The following is a 19,260-nucleotide window of genomic DNA, read 5'->3' as shown; positions in this document are numbered from 1 at the left end:
ACCCTGGTAAAACTTATCAGGGGTAAATAGCTAGAAAAAGGCAACATTTACGGCATTCTGTGTGCTATGCACCTATTTCCTATGGCATGCCCCATTCTCGCCAAGAAATCTTAGAATGGGAGGTGTCTACCACATCTACAAAATACTCACCATGGGGTATTGACATTTACTGAGTGTGGTAGATGCAATTTTTCGTCATATCCTGGAATTGGGAACTCAGGGAGTGATTATGATGGTGGGCGGACTTGAGTCTGCCTGCCATCGTAGCGGGGATTGGGACCGCCCGCCTGTCATACTGTAGTCCCGCACTCCACATTACGATGCGACCGCCACCATGGCGGTCTCTTCCAGCGATTTAACATTGCGGCGGGTGCAGCTGGCTGCAGCACCTGCCGCAATGCCAAAAATGTATGTAGTGCATTTACCTGCACTAGGTTGCAGGCACCAGGTGGTGCCTGTCACTTAGTACGTGGAAATGCAGGGGGTTACCATGGGTACCCCCCAGTGCACCACCACCTCCCCCCAACACAAGGGGGGTCTGCAACGGTCACAGTTCTTGGCACCTTGAAAACTCTGCAGTAATTAACTTGTAACTACTGCAGAGTATTGTAAGGGTGCTGAGTGATATATGCCGTGTTTTCTAAACTTTGGAGCGTATTCAAGGGAGCTGAAAAGTGTGCAGTGGTTTCTAAACTTTAGAAGCCACTGCACATCCCACTCGCCGGAGCCCTTTATACTCTGCAGTGAATAAAAGTTTGAGTCACTAGTGCAGAGCATGTAAGGGGTGAGTGCCCAGTGATATGCAGTGGTTTCTAAGGTTTAGAAACCACTGCACACTTTTCGGCACCCTTGAATCCCCTGTAATAATCACTGCAGAGTATTGTAAGGACGCTGAGTGATATATGCCTTGTTTTCTAAACTTTAGAAACCATCGCATATCCCACTCGCCGGCACCCTTCATACTTTGCAGTGCTTAAAACTTTTAATCACTGCAGAGTATGTAAGGGGAGGGTGCCAAGTGATATGAAGTGGTTTCCAAAGTTTAATAAGCATTATATACCACTCGATATGTTTGGCTGCGCTATTTTCATGGCGCAAAATGCACCCTCGCACTTCTTTTTTTTGACATGACGGTGCACATGAAAATACCGCACAATGCCCACTTGGCCATGCAGCGGAATGTAGCCGTAGTTTGCAATTCTGCATTATTTCGCGGAATTAAACTCCGCCAGTTCTGCCTATCTATTATTTTTAGGGTTACCAGATTCTGAAAACCGAATACAGGGACTTTCCACAAACATAGAAATGTGAGTACAAGTTTGTAATGACCGAGGGACACAGAACGACTTACATGGCATTTCTCATCAACTTAGAAAACATAACAATCAGGAATTTTTACACGTGGCTTCATCTGTCAATAAATTTCTGTCTGATGAAGGGTGCTTCCTAATCCTGCCCTGGAGCTCTGAAAACTTGCCTCTCTGTGTTCCAGCTACCGGTTTCCTGAACACATTTGCTGAAATTTGAAGTGGACAGATGGTGAAAACCGGGACGCCTGGTCTGATCACCCTATTTAAGAAGTCGGACCTGGCCTTGTGCATAAAGTTATTTTTATTTTTAGATTCAGCCACAACAGCTGTCTAAGACCACATCTGTAAGTGCTCGCTGTGTATCCCGTCCGAGACCAGCTGGAAACGGAATGAGTGCCCGCTGGCAGGAACGGCCCCACGGCCGCGGGACAGCAATAACAGGGCACGCGGCAAAAATAGCAAAACGGAAAAGGGACTTCATCGCTTCTGAGGCTGGAAACAGCCTGAACTGGCTCGTGACGGGAGTGCGCGCGGCAACAGGTCCACACAGGAAAATAACATGTTGCTATTCTCAGAAGCCTCGTCCCATGTGTGAGCCGCGCATCGCTTTTCACATATAAGTGGAAGTGTTAACACCTGCAGGCCCAGCAGCACGGGGACATCTGCACACTGCTGAGCGTGTGTGGTGCAGAAACACACGGAGAGGCCACCGTGTCTGCTCTGGGACTCGGAGACACTTGAGGGAAGTTTGCTCTTTTGGTATATTTGTGTGTGCTCTCAGGGCCCCCACATCAAGAAGGTCTTAGGGCCTGATGCGTCAAAGAGCTTTGCCCATTCTGAGTCTGTGGGAAAATATGTTGTTAGTACATTTGAGCCTTAGATCTGTGTTTGTGTGCCCCAAACTTCTCCATATAAGCCGGCCGTGTGTGTGTGTGTGCACAGACACAAGACTGTTTGTGCTTTAAAAATCCATATACCTGTGTGCGTGTATGTTTTTGTGCATGTCTGCTGTATAAATCCGAGAATGTGCCGGACGGTTTGTGTGTGGCTGCTGCAATACACTCAGAAGAAAGTTTGCGTGTGTGCTCATGCTCGAGGGCCTGTAAGAATGTGTGCTTTGTGTAGAAATCCTAGAATGGGCCGTGTGCATTTTATGTCAATGGGCCCGATTCACAGAACTAACTTAAGACAAAATCCTAAACTTACTACCATTTTGGTATTCACAGAAGGCACTTACTCATTTTGGCATTCACAGAAGGCACTTACTCATTTCGGTATTAACAGAAGTTAGGAGTCATAACATTAGGACTTCTAAATGCCTTCTGTGAATACCAAAAGTCTGAAAGTTAGGTTTTTTCTCAGTTTAGGAGTAGTAAAGTTAGGACTCCTAACTTCTGTGAATACCGAAATGAGTAAGTGCCTTCTGTGAATACCAAAATGAGTAAGTTCCTTCAGTGAATACCAAAATGGTAGTAAGTTTAGGATTTTGTCTTAAGTTAGTTCTGTGAATCGGGCCCTGTGTGTCTGCTCCAGGCAGGACCCCGCCCCCACAGGAATTGACAGAGTTTACTTCATAGTTTCGCAGCACACTAGATTTACTATAGTGGCACACAACACCTGGCGTAAATGAAGTTGTTATTATACCGATGTGCACCTGTAGAGCAGAGTGTGCCCTGTCACATTGGTCACCAGACACTTTAATCTGGGTGCTTCTGGCTAAGCAAAATGCATTCTAGATGTGTCTCAGGTCTGACATTTTGTGTGCCTTTTGAAAATAAATCTTGTTTTGTGTATTGCAAACGCACGTTTACATACACTAGACTGCATAGGCTTACATGATTGTGCCTGCCGTGCTCGAGTACTAAGAACATGAGAACATTGGTGCATGTGTACTAGTGAATGTGTTTATGCTTCTGCCCCTCCCAGTATTCTGCCAACGTGTAGAGCAGAACAGCATGCGTCACTTTGCTGGCAGATCAATTTGCACGAAGCACTCTGCTCTGCTGCATGTTTTTATGCTTTTGTCGTGCTTTCAGTTGGGCCTGCATTTTACTATTATTTTTTGTGGTAGCGAATAGAATACATCATCACTCAAACGAGTGCTCGAATTGCAGGTAGATAAAATTTCATAAAGGTACTCAAACTCTGTAAACAGCATCTTTAACCAGCATTGACAAGGTCAATATATCTCGCCTTTCGGAGCTACTGGTTTTGCCAATTACTTTTGGTGGTTCTGTGCAGCACTGTCGAAATAAAACAAGCATTTGCAATGCAATAGGTCTCGCATTAGGAAAGTGTGAGCTATTGGTATTGTAAATGACACTTTTTTTAATATGTGTTGGATTTGAAAATATATAAATTATTAGCATTGTTATTCACACAGCCAATAGCTTACACTTTCCTAATGTGAATCTTATTGTCTATGGCAATGCTTGTTGGTAGCAAGCAAGGACAGTGCTGTTGTGGTGCTGAGTGATGATGTGGTTGGGCTGAGTGATGATGTGGTGGTGTCCCAGAGTGATGTGGTGGTGTCCCAGAGTGATGTGGTGGTGCCCCAGAGTAATGTGGTGGTGCCCCAGAGTAATGTGGTGGTGCCCCAGAGTAATGTGGTGGTGCCCCAGAGTAATGTGGTGGTGTCCCTGAGTAATGTGGTGGTGCCCCTGAGTGGTGCCCCTGAGTGATGTGGTGGTGTCCCCGAGTGATGTGGTGGTGTCCCCAAGTGATGTGGTGGTGTCCCTGAGTGATGTGGTGGTGTCCCCGGGTAATGTGGTGGTGCCCCCGGGTGATATGGTGGTGCCCCCGGATGATGTGGTGGTGCCCCTGAGTGGTGTGGTGGGGCCCCTGAGTAATGTGGTGGTGTCCCTGAGTGATGTGGTGGTGCCCCTGAGTAATGTGGCGGTGCCCCTGAGTAATGTGGTGGTGCCCCATAGTAATGTGGTGGTGTCCCTGAGTAATGTGGTGGTGCCCCTGAGTGGTGCCCCTGAGTGATGTGGTGGTGTCCCCGAGTGATGTGGTGGTGTCCCCAAGTGATGTGGTGGTGTCCCTGAGTGATGTGGTGGTGTCCCCGGGTAATGTGGTGGTGCCCCCGGGTAATGTGGTGGTGCCCCCGGATGATGTGGTGGTGCCCCTGAGTGGTGTGGTGGGGCACCTGAGTAATGTGGTGGTGTCCCTGAGTGATGTGGTGGTGCCCCTGAGTAATGTGGTGGTGCCCCTGAGTAATGTGGTGGTGCCCCAGAGTAATGTGGTGGTGCCCCAGAGTAATGTGGTGGTGCCCCTGAGTAATGTGGTGGTGCCCCTGAGTGGTGCCCCTGAGTGATGTGGTGGTGTCCCCGAGTGATGTGGTGGTGTCCCTGAGTGATGTAGTGGTGTCCCCGAGTGATGTGGTGGTGCCCCCGAGTGATGTGGTGGTGCCCCTGAGTGGTGCCCCTGAGTGATGTGGTGGTGCTGCTGAGTGATGTGGTGGTGTCCCCGAGTGATGTGGTGGTGCCCCAGAGTGATGTGGTGGTGCCCCAGAGTGATGTGGTGGTGTCCCTGAGAAATGTGGTGGTGCCCCTGAGTGGTGTCCCTGAGTAATGTGGTGGTGCCCCTGAGTGGTGCCCCTGAGTGATGTGGTGGTGCCCCCGAGTGATGTGGTGGTGCCCCTGAGTGATGTGGTGGTGTCCCGGAGTAATGTGGTGGTGCCTCTGAGTGGTGCTCCTGAGTAATGTGGTGGTGTCCCCGAGTGATGTGGTGGTGTCCCCGAGTGATGTGGTGGTGTCCCCGAGTGATGTGGTGGTGCCCCGAGTGATGTGGTGGTGCCCCCGAGTGATGTGGTGGTGCCCCCGAGTGACGTGGTGGTGCCCCCGAGTGACGTGGTGGTGCCCTCGAGTGATGTGGTGGTGTCCCGGATGGATGTGGTGGTGTTCCAGAGTGATGCGGTGGTGTCCCAGAGTGATGTGGTGGTGTCCCCGAGTGATGTTATGGTGTCCCCGAGTAATGTGGTGGTGTCCCCGAGTGATGTGGTGGTGCCCCCGAGTGATGTGGTGGTGCCCCTGAGTGATGTGGTGGAGTTGGAGGGTGGAGTTGGAGGGAGGAGCTGGAGGGTGAAGCTGGAGGGTGGAGCTGGAGGGTGGAGCTGGAGGATGAAGTTGGAGTTGGAGGGTGGAGTTGGAGGGTGGAGTTGGAGTTGGAGGGTGGAGTTGAAGGGTGGAGTTGGAGTTGGAGGGTGGAGTTGGAGGGTGCGTCGCTTCACAGACTAATTATCATGCGATTGTCTGATAAAATATAGGGCTACACAGCTGCAGTAACCCAACCCACGGGGAAATGAATGAATATTATGAGCAAACAGTCATGATGCTGGCCAAGCCAGGGTAAACCCTCCTCACACTCCATCTTCCTTACCACAGCGAACTCGTGCTGAATATGCATCAGTGTGGCTTCCCAGGCACCTGGGTAATTTCTTACACAGGAGAGTTCCACATTTGAATTAAATTAGTTAAGAAAAGGTAAGTAGGCGGATGTACAGAAATCACGTTGTACTGAAATATATGCACAAGAAAACGTGTTGACAAATTAAGAAAGTGAATCGCCAAATAATTGTGATGTAGAACTGACAATTGTTTACAGGCTCAGAACAGCAATAGTAGGCTACATCAGGATATGCACTTTGAATGTTTCGACAGCACTTATCTAATAACTGCAAAGGAGAGACTTTTTACTGCCTTTATTGTCACACTTACATATGACTTCAAGAAAATATATTTGGCTTTCTGAGGGCCACGAGTTTCTGACCTGACAGATGCTCTTACTTGGAAGTAAATGCTCGAAGGCCTAGATGCTCAGACACTCCAGCTGAAAGGAGAGAGTAGAGACAAAGGAGATCTGCAGGGAGTGGCTAATTATTTAGAAAAAAGAGGCAAAGGACAAACAAGCAGCCCCTGCACGGCTCATGCAGGGTAGGAGTTTGGAGGTGTACAAGCAAAACTAGGAAATCCTGTAACTTTGAAGTCAGAGAATGAAAATAAAGACACACTTGAAAACAGCTGTGTACTGATCCCACCTCCCCCCGAAACCGTACTGCGTCAATCTGCCCAGGGGGCAGAATGGCAACTACATGGTGGGTGTGCAGCATGCTGGTAGGGTGCCAATTAAGCGCCAAAAACACAAACACTTGAGGAAAGTGCTCTGTTAAATGGAAGCCTGGTGACTATGAGCCGGGTGTCAGACTGAGAGGGAAAAAATCGGCCAGAATATTTAAAACAAGAATCTCCATGCGCCTCATGGGTAGCGGACGACGAGGTAAAGGTATGATCTGAACTCCCTTTTTGGCAGTGGGGAGTTTGAAAGGAAGGTGCCCGATGCGAGAGAGGAAAGTGAACGCACAAGGACCTATGGTCAAAGGCCTAGATTTCCCAGCTCACAGAGCGTTGCCGTCCGTATTAATCCTTCCACGCAATTGGATCGCATTTTTGTCAACTCACAGCGACTAAATAAATCTTTTACTAGATGCATTTTATAACTTCGGAAATATGAACACGCAGGACAAAGGCGTCCAGATAGTAACAGCGAGGGAAATAGATCAGATTTTGTAAAAAAATTCCCCGAAGAAATAAGAAATGGAAACAAACGCATTACCATGCCAAATAATAGTCAAATATTCCAATTTCAGAAGAGTCTTAGAGCCCGCCACCCCTCCCCTGACAAACTTCAATTGCAACAAACAGCCTACACTGTAAAAGCCAGGGCCCTTAAAAGGCTGGGAATGTCACAGCACTTCCGGCCAAATGCTAGGTTCCGTGCACCACGTGACTTCCCAGTTAAATGGAAGCGAGGTAACTCAGTAGCTCGGGTCAAAGCTGTCGAGCTTATGTGCAACACGAACAAACCTACACACACCCTAAGATAAACAAAAGGCCAATAAATACCTTTATGACTGCTTAGGACTACATTTCAAAAGACATAAGTTTAAAGGAAAATGCAGACACAGAATACGACCATATATACCAACAGACATTGCAAATAGTAGTGCAAATTGTGCATAGACAGGTTTGCGCAGTGGTATCGTGGTGCCCCTGGCAGATTCAGATCTGCTCCAAAGCCGGCTGTTGTGAATCTCTTGTAAACAGCTGGTGTGAAAGAGAGAGACCCGTGGCCGTCTCCTCACTGGCTCTAGAGATAACCTTTTGGGAACTTGACGCAAAGTTCACAAACTCGAAATCATTTCTAGCCATCAACCAGTTTCAGCTCCAAACAGATTTGACAGTTACAAACACAAATTACCATCATGAAATTGTGAAAACAAGAGCAGTTTCCAAATCAAAAGGGAAGCAGAGTAAAATGTATCGCTGCACAGGCAGGGGCTTCAGCAGCGTACTCTTTATACTGGGAGGAAATTGAATGCCAAAAGACAAACATGAGATTCAATGAAGGCTCGCGATAGCTGGCCTAGAGGGACCTGGGCACTGGTTACAGATGCGTGCGTGCGAGGAAGGACAAGGGAGAAACTGAGGGAAGGAAAGAAACAAGACGTGAATGAAGGACGTGATTAAAGAAGAAAGAAAGGGCGGGAGGCCTAAAGAAGAAGGAGTGGGGGTGGGGTTCGAAAGTGAGCGAAGGATGCAAAATAATGAGTGGAGGAAGGAGTTAAGGTAGGGGAGCACAGGAACAGGATAGGGGGAGGAAGTGAGAGGTTAAACAAAGGAGGAAGAAGGAAAGAAGAGGCAGGAATGGAGATGGTAAAGAAAACAAGGCACTCTCCAGTGACTGTTTTTGAGACATCACACCTGGACCGTGAGGAAGAGACAGGAGAGCGTCAGACACAGACCTCAACTAGAAATCTTGAGAGCTCTGTAAAAATTGTTAGATCTGTAATGCCACTGGTTTCTGCACTGGAAGAACAGTGAGCAAGGGTCACTCTGCGCCTCATAGGTAAGAGACATGATGCTAGGAGGAGTGGTCTGCTGGGCTAGCAGGAGAGTCCGCGGGCCTGCTGCCCAGGTGTGCCTCACAAGGCCTCATAGGAGAGGCCTGCTGACAGAAAGGGCTATTTGGCTGGGGAGGGCCAACAGGAGATTAGCCTTGTGCTTGCTTGTACCACAGGCCAAGTGTCACTGTACACTGGGGCCTCTCAGAAGAGAGCCCAGGGGCCACCTGCCAGAATGTGTCTAGAACCGCCTATGGCTAAATGGCGCGATGGCTGGTGCCTGATGCTACCAGGAAGAGGCGTTGTGTCCCGAGGGCCTCTTCGCCATGGGGGCTGCTGGCACGCCGTAGAAGGGTCCCTGTGTTCAGGGGCCTCACAGGAGAGCGACCAGGAGGGCAGTGCCTATGAGTGTTAACGAGCCACTCAAGGCCTCACAGACAAGAAGCCTGGGGCCTAATGCTGCCAGGAAAGGACACTGCACTGTGCCCCATGAACCCACAGCAAATAAGCCTGGAACATGCTAGTACTGGGTGTCATGGTCCTTTGTGTCATGCTGCTTTCTGACAGAGATGTCTGAAGCCTGCACCACAGTGTATTCGGGGCCTCACAGGAGAAAAGCCAGGGGCATGCTGGTCCCGGAAACGTTCTGTCTCGTGGGCCTCACTAGAGGTAGACTCGAGGCTTGATTTTAAGCCTGCTCAGATTTAATCTGTAGTAAAAGCAGCTCCAGGCTGAACAGCCAAAGAATTTCCATTACTTCTTTAAAACTAGTCTTCGTTCTGAAATGTACGCCTTGCAGCGGCTGTTAACTTACTAACTGGCATCACTGCACCGTTCAGGCGTGGATTCTCTCGAAGAGAAGCGCTGGCAGGGTTGAAACTGACAATGTGCCCAAAAATTAACCTTGCGTGCCAAAACTAATTTTTCATGATGCCATGTTGGTGAGAATGATTCAGAAAGGGGGTGGTCATGAACAGAGTGTCTGAATTAAGCAGACCACTCTTACCCAGTCCAAAGATCAGGGCTTGAACCATCACCGTTTTTTAGCTCACTGCACCATCCCAGCTCAGAACTTGGCTATATGCAAATTAGTCTGACCCTGGCCCAGTGCATCATGGGAACAGGGCAGACCAAACTACCAAGCCAATTCTTATACTGGGAAGGAAACAAGCTTCCGGGGACCGGTTTCTGCTTAATTCAGACACTCTGTTCATCACCACCCCCTTTCTGAATCGTTTTTGGCCACTACAGGTGTGGCAGGGTATACTCAGACATGAGTCCCTTGCTCACTGCACCACCAGGATTCAAGCAAGCCGGGCCGACGACGGCTGAAATGCCAGAAACCGGTCCCCGGAAGCTTGTCTCCTTTCCGGTGAAGAATTGGCTTGGTAGTTTGGTCTGCCCTGTTCCCATGAGGCACTGGGTCAGACTAATTTGCATATAGCCAGGTTCTGAACTGGGGTGATGCAGTGAGCTAAATAACGGTGATGGATCAAGCCCTGATCTCTTGACTGGGTAAGAGTGGTCTGCTTAATTCAGTCACTCTGTTCATCACCACCCCCTTTCTGAATCGTTTTTGGCCACTACAGGTGTGGCAGGGTATACTCAGACATGAGTCCCTTGCTCACTGCACCACCAGGATTCAAGCAAGCCGGGCCGACGACGGCTGAAATGCCAGAAACCGGTCCCCGGAAGCTTGTCTCCTTTCCGGTGAAGAATTGGCTTGGTAGTTTGGTCTGCCCTGTTCCCATGAGGCACTGGGTCAGACTAATTTGCATATAGCCAGGTTCTGAACTGGGGTGATGCAGCGAGCTAAATAACGGTGATGGATCAAGCCCTGATCTCTTGACTGGGTAAGAGTGGTCTGCTTAATTCAGACACTCTGTTCATCACCACCCCCTTTCTGAATCGTTTTTGGCCACTACAGGTGTGGCAGGGTATACTCAGACATGAGTCCCTTGCTCACTGCACCACCAGGATTCAAGCAAGCCGGGCCGACGACGGCTGAAATGCCAGAAACCGGTCCCCGGAAGCTTGTCTCCTTTCCGGTGAAGAATTGGCTTGGTAGTTTGGTCTGCCCTGTTCCCATGAGGCACTGGGTCAGACTAATTTGCATATAGCCAGGTTCTGAACTGGGGTGATGCAGTGAGCTAAATAACGGTGATGGATCAAGCCCTGATCTCTTGACTGGGTAAGAGTGGTCTGCTTAATTCAGACACTCTGTTCATCACCACCCCCTTTCTGAATCGTTTTTGGCCACTACAGGTGTGGCGGGGTATACTCAGACATGAGTCCCTTGCTCACTGCACCACCAGGATTCAAGCAAGCCGGGCCGACGACGGCTGAAATGCCAGAAACCGGTCCCCGGAAGCTTGTCTCCTTTCCGGTGAAGAATTGGCTTGGTAGTTTGGTCTGCCCTGTTCCCATGAGGCACTGGGTCAGACTAATTTGCATATAGCCAGGTTCTGAACTGGGGTGATGCAGTGAGCTAAATAACGGTGATGGATCAAGCCCTGATCTCTTGACTGGGTAAGAGTGGTCTGCTTAATTCAGACACTCTGTTCATCACCACCCCCTTTCTGAATCGTTTTTGGCCACTACAGGTGTGGCAGGGTATACTCAGACATGAGTCCCTTGCTCACTGCACCACCAGGATTCAAGCAAGCCGGGCCGACGACGGCTGAAATGCCAGAAACCGGTCCCCGGAAGCTTGTCTCCTTTCCGGTGAAGAATTGGCTTGGTAGTTTGGTCTGCCCTGTTCCCATGAGGCACTGGGTCAGACTAATTTGCATATAGCCAGGTTCTGAACTGGGGTGATGCAGTGAGCTAAATAACGGTGATGGATCAAGCCCTGATCTCTTGACTGGGTAAGAGTGGTATGCTTAATTCAGACACTCTGTTCATCACCACCCCCTTTCCGAATCGTTTTTGGCCACTACAGGTGTGGCAGGGTATACTCAGACATGAGTCCCTTGCTCACTGCACCACCAGGATTCAAGCAAGCCGGGCCGACGACGGCTGAAATGCCAGAAACCGGTCCCCGGAAGCTTGTCTCCTTTCCGGTGAAGAATTGGCTTGGTAGTTTGGTCTGCCCTGTTCCCATGAGGCACTGGGTCAGACTAATTTGCATATAGCCAGGTTCTGAACTGGGGTGATGCAGTGAGCTAAATAACGGTGATGGATCAAACCCTGATCTCTTGACTGGGTAAGAGTGGTCTGCTTAATTCAGACACTCTGTTCATCACCACCCCCTTTCTGAATCGTTTTTGGCCACTACAGGTGTGGCAGGGTATACTCAGACATGAGTCCCTTGCTCACTGCACCACCAGGATTCAAGCAAGCCGGGCCGACGACGGCCGAAATGCCAGAAACCGGTCCCCGGAAGCTTGTCTTCTTTCCGGTGAAGAATTGGCTTGGTAGTTTGGTCTGCCCTGTTCCCATGAGGCACTGGGTCAGACTAATTTGCATATAGCCAGGTTCTGAACTGGGGTGATGCAGTGAGCTAAATAACGGTGATGGATCAAGCCCTGATCTCTTGACTGGGTAAGAGTGGTCTGCTTAATTCAGACACTCTGTTCATCACCACCCCCTTTCTGAATCGATGTTGGTGAGAAGCCATATGGAATTTTTCTCGGATCCACATTCAAGAGCATGAAATCCGATGACATCATCAGGCCAAAGGTTGTGAGATTTAATTTTCACTCAATCCTGAATGATTTTAAAACGTGATAAATCCTCTCTCTTTCTGCTCACAATGTTAGCAAGCACGAAATTATACGGAATCTGGTGGCAGATTTTGTGGTAGTATTACTTCGTTATTTTACACTTTTCACACTTGTTAACACTGTCTGGACATGGGATGCACCGCATTATTACCAATTTAATACCCTAATATAGCAATAGGAAAAGGAAAGGTGACCAGTTAACCTTTGCGAAGGGCCTTCCACTGCGCAACAGCAGATATGGCTGCATTTTTAGTAACTTTTGATTCGTGTGAACTATAAACATTTTTTTGTTAAAATCTGCAGATTATGAAGAAGATGATAGATTATGTGGCACAGGCTGCAAATTAATAATTATGCAGAAACCGCTGCTGCCCTATAATCGCATAAATCCTGGTGCCCTGGATACAAGTCCGAAGAAGCCAAAGAGAAAGTGTATTTGCTGAGCTAACTTTTTGTTCTACATTGGATACCTTAACAAGCAGGTTAGAGGTGACACAGCTACAATGGGCTCCTCCGAGAGCCAACCCTGTTCGTTTTGTCACCCATGTGATGTGTTGACACTGGGTCACCAAGCTGCACCAACACAGCCCCCACTACAGGTTAAAGAGCAGAACCTGTCCTAATGAGTGAGTCTGCGGCGCAAGCTGCGACACACCGTCGCCCGTCTCTGTACATGGCTTTACGCTTCTTTGTGGCATAGAAAACGATAACATATACACTTGGAGCAGTCGCAATAGGAGTTTAACAATTAATGTCAAGTCAAGTCAGGAGATTTGTATAGCGCGCTACATACCCGGAGGGTCTCAAGGCGCTTGAAGAAGGGAGGGGAATTACTTGTCAAATATCCAAGTTTTAAGTTGCTTTCTGAATGCTAGGTGGTTCTGAGTGAGACGAAGGTGAGTGGGGAGTGAGTTCCAGGTTTTAGCTGCGAGGTAGGAGAAGGATCTACCTCCCATGGTGGTTTTATTGATGCGAGGAACGGTAGCAAGGGCTTGGTTGGAAGATCGTAGCTGGCGAGAGGGGGTGTAGAAGGAAAGTCGTGTGTTGAGGCATTCGGGTCCAAGTTCGTAGAGTGCTTTGTGAGCGTGGGTTAGGAGGCGGAAAGTAATCCTCTTATTGACGGGGAGCCAGTGGAGGTTTTTCAGGTGGCTAGAGATGTGGTCTTTACGCGGAATGTCTAGTATGAGCCTGGCTGATGCGTTCTGGATGCGTTGGAGTTTTTTCTGGAGTTTTGCGGTGATACCGGCGTTTAGGGTGTTTCCGTAGTCCAGGCGACTTGTAACCAGTGCATGGGTGACTGTTTTTCTGGTTTCGGTGTGGATCCAGCGAAATGTTTTTTTGAGCATGCGGAGAATGTTGAAGCATGATGATGAAACGGCGTTGACTTGTCTGTTCATCGAGAGTGAGGAGTCCAGGATGACGCCCAGGTTCCGTGCGTGGTCCGTCGGGATGGGTGCTTTTCCAAGGGTCTCTAGCCACCAGGAGTCATCCCAAGCGGAGGGGGAGGTACCTAAGATAAGGACTTCTGTTTTGTCTGAGTTCAGTTTCAGACGGCTGTGCTTCATCCACTCGGCTACTTCTTTCATTCCTTCATGTAGGTTGGTTTTAACGGTGTTAGGGTCTTTGGCGAGTGATAGGATCAGTTGGGTGTCATCCGCGTAGGAGATGATGTTGAGGTTGTGTTGGCGTGCGATGGTCGCGAGGGGGTTCATGTATACGTTGAAGAGGGTGGGACTGAGTGAGGAACCTTGGGGTACGCCGCAGATGACTTCAGTGGCCTCAGACTTGAATGGTGGGAGGCGGACTCTCTGGGTTCTACCGGTGAGGAACGAGGTGATCCATTCCAGTGCTTTTCCTTGGATTCCGATGTTTCTGAGGCGCTGTAGAAGGGTGCTATGGCAGACTGTGTCGAAGGCTGCGGAGAGGTCGAGGAGGATGAGGGCGACTGTGTCTCCATTGTCCAGTAGAGTTCGAATGTCGTCTGTTGCTGCGATGAGGGCGGTCTCCGTGCTGTGTTTGGCTCGGAAGCCAGACTGTGAGGAGTCGAGGGATTTGTTGCTTTCGAGGAAGGCGGCGAGCTGGTTGTTGACGGCTTTCTCAATGACTTTGGCCGGGAATGGAAGGAGCGAGATGGGGCGGTAGTTTTTGAGTTTGGTGGGGTCCGCTGTGGGTTTTTTCAGAAGGGCGCTGATTTCGGCGTGTTTCCAGCTTTCCAGGAAGGTGGCGGAATTGAGGGAGCAATTGATGACGTCTCGGAGGTGTGGTGCTATGATGGAGTCTGCTTTGTTGAAGATGTGGTGAGGGCATGGGTCTGTGGGGGATCCTGAGTGGATGGAGTTCATCAGGTGGATGGTGTCCTCAGTGGAGATTGGGTTCCAGTTATTAAGGATGTTCAAAGGGGGTGGAGGTACGGCAGTAGGTTGGGTAGGATGGTCTCCGGGTTGGTTGTCGAAGCTGTTGTGGATGTCTGCGATTTTGTTGTGGAAGAACGAGGCTAGGGAGTCGCAGAGGGCTTGAGAGGGGGTGATATCATTGGAGTTGGCTGAGGGGTTGGTGAATTCTTTGACGATGTTGAATAATTCCTTGCTGTTGTGGGCGTTCTGGTCTAGTCGGTCTTTGAAAGCGGCTTTCTTGGCAGACCGGATTAGTTGGTGGTGTATGCGGGTGGCGTTTTTGAAGGCGTCTCTGGTGCTGGTGTTTGGGTCTTTTTTCCAGGCCTTCTCGAGGGAGCGACAGAGTTTCTTCGATTTCTTAAGATCATCGTTGAACCAGGAGGCGTTTTTGCTGCCTAGTTTGATTTGACTTTTTTTCAGCGGTGCTAGGATGTCGGCGCTGTTGGATAGCCATTGGGTGAGGTTAATGGCTGCTTGGTCGGGGTTTGAGGAGTGGGCAGGAGGGTTTTGAAGAAGCGATGAGGAGATCTGGTCGATGGTGATTTTGCTCCAGTTTCTTCGCAGAGTAGGTTGAGGATGGTTGTGAGTGGTGGTTTTATTGTAGAAAAAGTGTACGCAGCTGTGGTCCGTCCAATGGAGAGTAGTGGTGTGACTGAAGGAGACATGTTTGCTGGAGGTGAAGATAGGGTCGAGTGTGTGACCTGCGATGTGGGTGGGCGTAGTGACAAGTTGTTCGAGTCCGAGGTTGGCGAGATTGTCCCGAAGGGAGGTGGCGTTGCTGTCATTGCTCTTTTCCAGGTGAAAATTGAGGTCTCCCAGTAGAATGTATTCCTCGGAGGGGAGGGCGCGTGGGGTGATAAAGTCTGTGATAACGTCGCTGAATTGTGCACGGGGTCCTGGAGGCCTGTAGAGGAGGGTGCCTCTGAGTGTGGTCTTGGGGTCGGTGTGGATCTGGAAGTGAAGGTGTTCGGCGCTAGCGAGGTTGACGTCTGAGCTGGTTGAGATGCGGATGGAGTTCTTATGGACGATAGCGATGCCTCCTCCTGTTTGGTCGGTGCGGTCCTTACGGATGATCTTGTATCCTTCCGGGATGGCAATGGTGATGTCAGGGGCTGATGAGGCGTTCATCCATGTTTCTGTTAGGAAGGCGACGTCGGGAGAGATGGTGTCTAGTAGATTCCACAGTTCGATGGCGTGTCTGTGGACTGAGCGGGTGTTGAGCAGGATGCATTTTAGGTGGTTGGAGTCAGATAGAAATGCAAATAGTTAAATGTAAGTACACTTCTGAGGTCTTCAGAGATGGGATGTTTTATAACACATTTCATCAGTCTCTTGCTCTTTGAAGGACACGGGGTAGGATGCTTTTACTGATCCCCACTCGATAAGATGTTTAGTTAGGCTTGCACAAAGCACTGCGTTGGGAGAATCCGGCCGGCCCATGGCTTACTTACACTTTCTAAATTGACTGTGCCAAAGTACAATTACAGGGTGTCTGCTGACCTCTATGGACGATATGTGGGATGGCACTGAATTTTACATACGGTTTAAAAATAGATTACTCATTACTTGTCGGTGATCTTTAATAATGCTAAAAACAAGCAAAAGTGCTTTATGTGGGGGAAAGAGAGAGAGAGACGTAAACTGCACAAACCTGAAGACATATGCTGCCATGTGCCTCAAGCGCTGTGAGGGGGCTGGGCAAGCATGCCAGCATTCACAACTAAACCTAAAAAAAGAGGAAGAAAGAATGTGAAGTCAGAGTGGGGCGGGGGAGAGGAGGCGGGGAGAGCTCTTTGAAATGTGAAGCTCTCGGCGAGGGGGGAGGAGAAGTGAGCGGATCCCTTTGAAGCATGCACGGCCTCGCCGCGGCAGTGAAAGAAGTGTGAACAAGAAACAAATGGCTTTCATGTGGTGATGCGAGGCAGGCGGATAGAAGCGCGTCAAAGAGACCACATGCACTTCTGGAAATCCGCATTTTTCAGAGCTTAGTTTAGCTCTTAGTTTAGCCCCAATAGTCTCGTCCTATTCATTCCTTGTGGAATGGAATAGGACGAGACCTAAAAAGGCACAATGGCAGCCATATGATACCACTGATACACACATGGTCAGAACATATGTACACCAGCAGAATGACATGAGCACCATTTGCTTTAATTTTTTATTTACACTTCAAGATAGAGGAAGCTGTTTGGATTGGTAAATTAAAAAAGTAAGATTTTTGTAGTGTGAAAGCGCAAATTTAATAAAACAAGCATTGGCAAAGCCAATAGGTCTTGCCTATGTGTGAGCTACAGGCTTTGGCAATGTGTTGCATTAAACTCCGCCACTTCCACCTATCTATTATTTTTAGGGTTACCAGATTCTGAAAAACGTATGCAGTCAGGAACTTTCCACAAACATAAAAATGTGAGTACAAGTTTGTAATGACCGAGGGGCACAGAACGACTTAGATGGCATTTCTCATCAACTTAGAAAACATAAACAATCATATACACCAGTGTGGCTGAATGTATGGCTGAATGTATGGCTAAACGTTAGTGGTGTGGAGTGGGGTGGGGCAGATTGGAGTCAGATTAGTTGGGGTAGAATAGGATGGGGTAGATTGGCATAGAGTGGAGTAGGGGTAGAGTGGGGCAGAATGGAGTGGGGTGGATTGGAGTGGGGTGGAGTAGGATAGTTTGGAGTGGGGGAGTTGGGTAGATGAGCATGGTAGATTTGAATGGGAAAGACCGAATTGGGGTAGGTTGGGGTGGAATGGGGTAGAATGGGGTGTAGTGGGTTGATTGGAGTTGAGTGAGGTAGAATGGGGAAGAGTGAAGTGTGGTAGTTTGGGATAGATTAGAGTAGAGTGGGGTAGACCGGAGTGGAGTCGTGTAGATTGGAGTGGGGTAGATTGGGTGGATTATAGCAGGGTAGAATAGAATGGAGTGGGGTAGATTGGAGTAGTTTGCAATGGAGTAGATTCAGGTAGAGTGGAGTGGAGTGGGGTATATAGGGGAATGAGGTAGATTGGACTAGTGTGGGGTAGATTGGAGTGGGATGGAGTGAGGTAGATTGGTGTTAAATCAGTAGTTTGTGGTAAAGAGGGGCACATTGGAGTAGATTAGATTGGGGTAGATTGGAGCAGGGAGTGGGGTAGGTTAAATTGGGGTAGATTGGGGTAAAGTGGAGTAGATTGTGTAGGGTAGATCAGGGTACAGTGAAGTGGGATTTATTGGGGTTGAGTGGGGTAGATTGGGAAATAGTGGAATGCTGGGAATTGGGGCAGATTTGAGTGGAGTGGGATAGATTGGAGTGGGGTGGGGTAGATTGGAGTAGATATGGTAGATTCGAGTGGGGTAGATTGGGGTAGGGTAAATTGGAGTGGGGTAGTACGGTAGATTGGGGTGGAGTGGGTTGGTGAAGATTGGAGTGGGGTGGGATACACTGGTGGGCTTGCCCTAAAAAGCACACCAACAAAAATAATTCACCATCTTAATAGGCACCCAAGTTATATGCAAAATAAACAGCCTTTAAAAAAAAAAGAAAAAAATACAAGCATAACATTTAAAAAGCACACTTTGAAAGAGTTTTGCCACTGAAGGGAAAGGAGCTATTTTTAAATGGATGTGGACGATGTCAACAGACTTTGTACAGTTAATCAAAGTAAATGGAGCGAATGGGGAAAGTGGGCTGACGCCCTGCCCCATTCTGTGGTGGCAGAAGCAAAATGTGAATGACAAATTAACAGACCAGAGGATAAAGCTTGATTACCAAACGACCTTCTATTAATATATAGTATGATTTTTTTTTGAGGGGGCAATAAATTGCCCAGTGAGACCTCTAAAGCATTCTGAAAGACAGACCTAGAAACAATTCAGTGACATCTGGTTCAACGGAAGAAGCAGTCGTCCGGCCAGCTCTGCCCAGCATCAGTCAGGGAGGGCGTTTCGGTGCTTGGTGAGCAGGATTTCAGAAGTGGTTTGTGGTAAGAGACACTCTCTGGGCACCGGGCCAATAGTCATTTGTTTAATGCCTGTACTGCAGACCTAGCATGTGGGAGCCAGAGGCAGAGCTTTTTATAATAGATTATAACTGGGATAATAGTATGCAGTTAAACTATGGGGTATCCACGCCTTGTAATAGTAGGTTTTACTATCACCCGGTGAAAGGTACCAATTTCCTTACATTTGGAAGGATGACATGTTTTGCCAGGTTAAAGCCAAACCCCTGTGTTGAGTCTAATAATCTACTAAGCTAGCTAACCAGCTAGTACATCTCACACCAGACCTCCTGTTTCATTGAAACAGAAAAGCAGGCACATCCCACATTCTGCTGGCTTTTAGGCACCACACAGAAACTAAAGCACAAGGCATGGTTTATAAATAAAATGCTGGTGGTGGTTTGTTTACAAGCAGGCCCTCGTCTATGCGGCATATAACGGGCTTGCAGTATATCCTGTGCCTTATGGCAGCTGCAGTGATTTGTGCTGTAGCCCATGGCATGGCATTAGGAGGTGGCAGGCAGCGGAGAGTCATGGCAGCAGTCGGTGGTTATTGCTGTCTGGAATCCAATGCAGCGCTACATGCTGGCTGACAGCCCGCAGGAGTTATAGGGCCCTCTGCAGAGGCAGCTTGACACTGCATTCAAAGGAAAAGATCACAGCCTGCGTTTAAAAGAACATATCACAGTGTGTCCTCACCAGGGAAGGAGCTGTTTCAATCCGCCATTGGTGGGGCACACAAGTGAACTCTATGCAGGGCTTTGCTTCACCGATCGAGGATGTTTTTCTTTTAAAACACACTTGAACACATTCCATATAGTACAACAAACAGTGCAATTACTACGCCCACCGCACTCCCCGACAGGTTCTTGTTGTTCTGCATTCCACATTCCATGCATTACACCATCTCGTTGTCACCTTTTCTAGTTCCACTGGGCCAACACCACCC

The sequence above is a fragment of the Lissotriton vulgaris genome, chromosome 2_1, assembly GCF_964263255.1.
Source record: "Lissotriton vulgaris chromosome 2_1, aLisVul1.2, whole genome shotgun sequence".
Classification (NCBI taxonomy): Eukaryota; Metazoa; Chordata; class Amphibia; order Caudata; family Salamandridae; genus Lissotriton; species Lissotriton vulgaris.
This window is presented reverse-complemented; position numbering follows the sequence as displayed.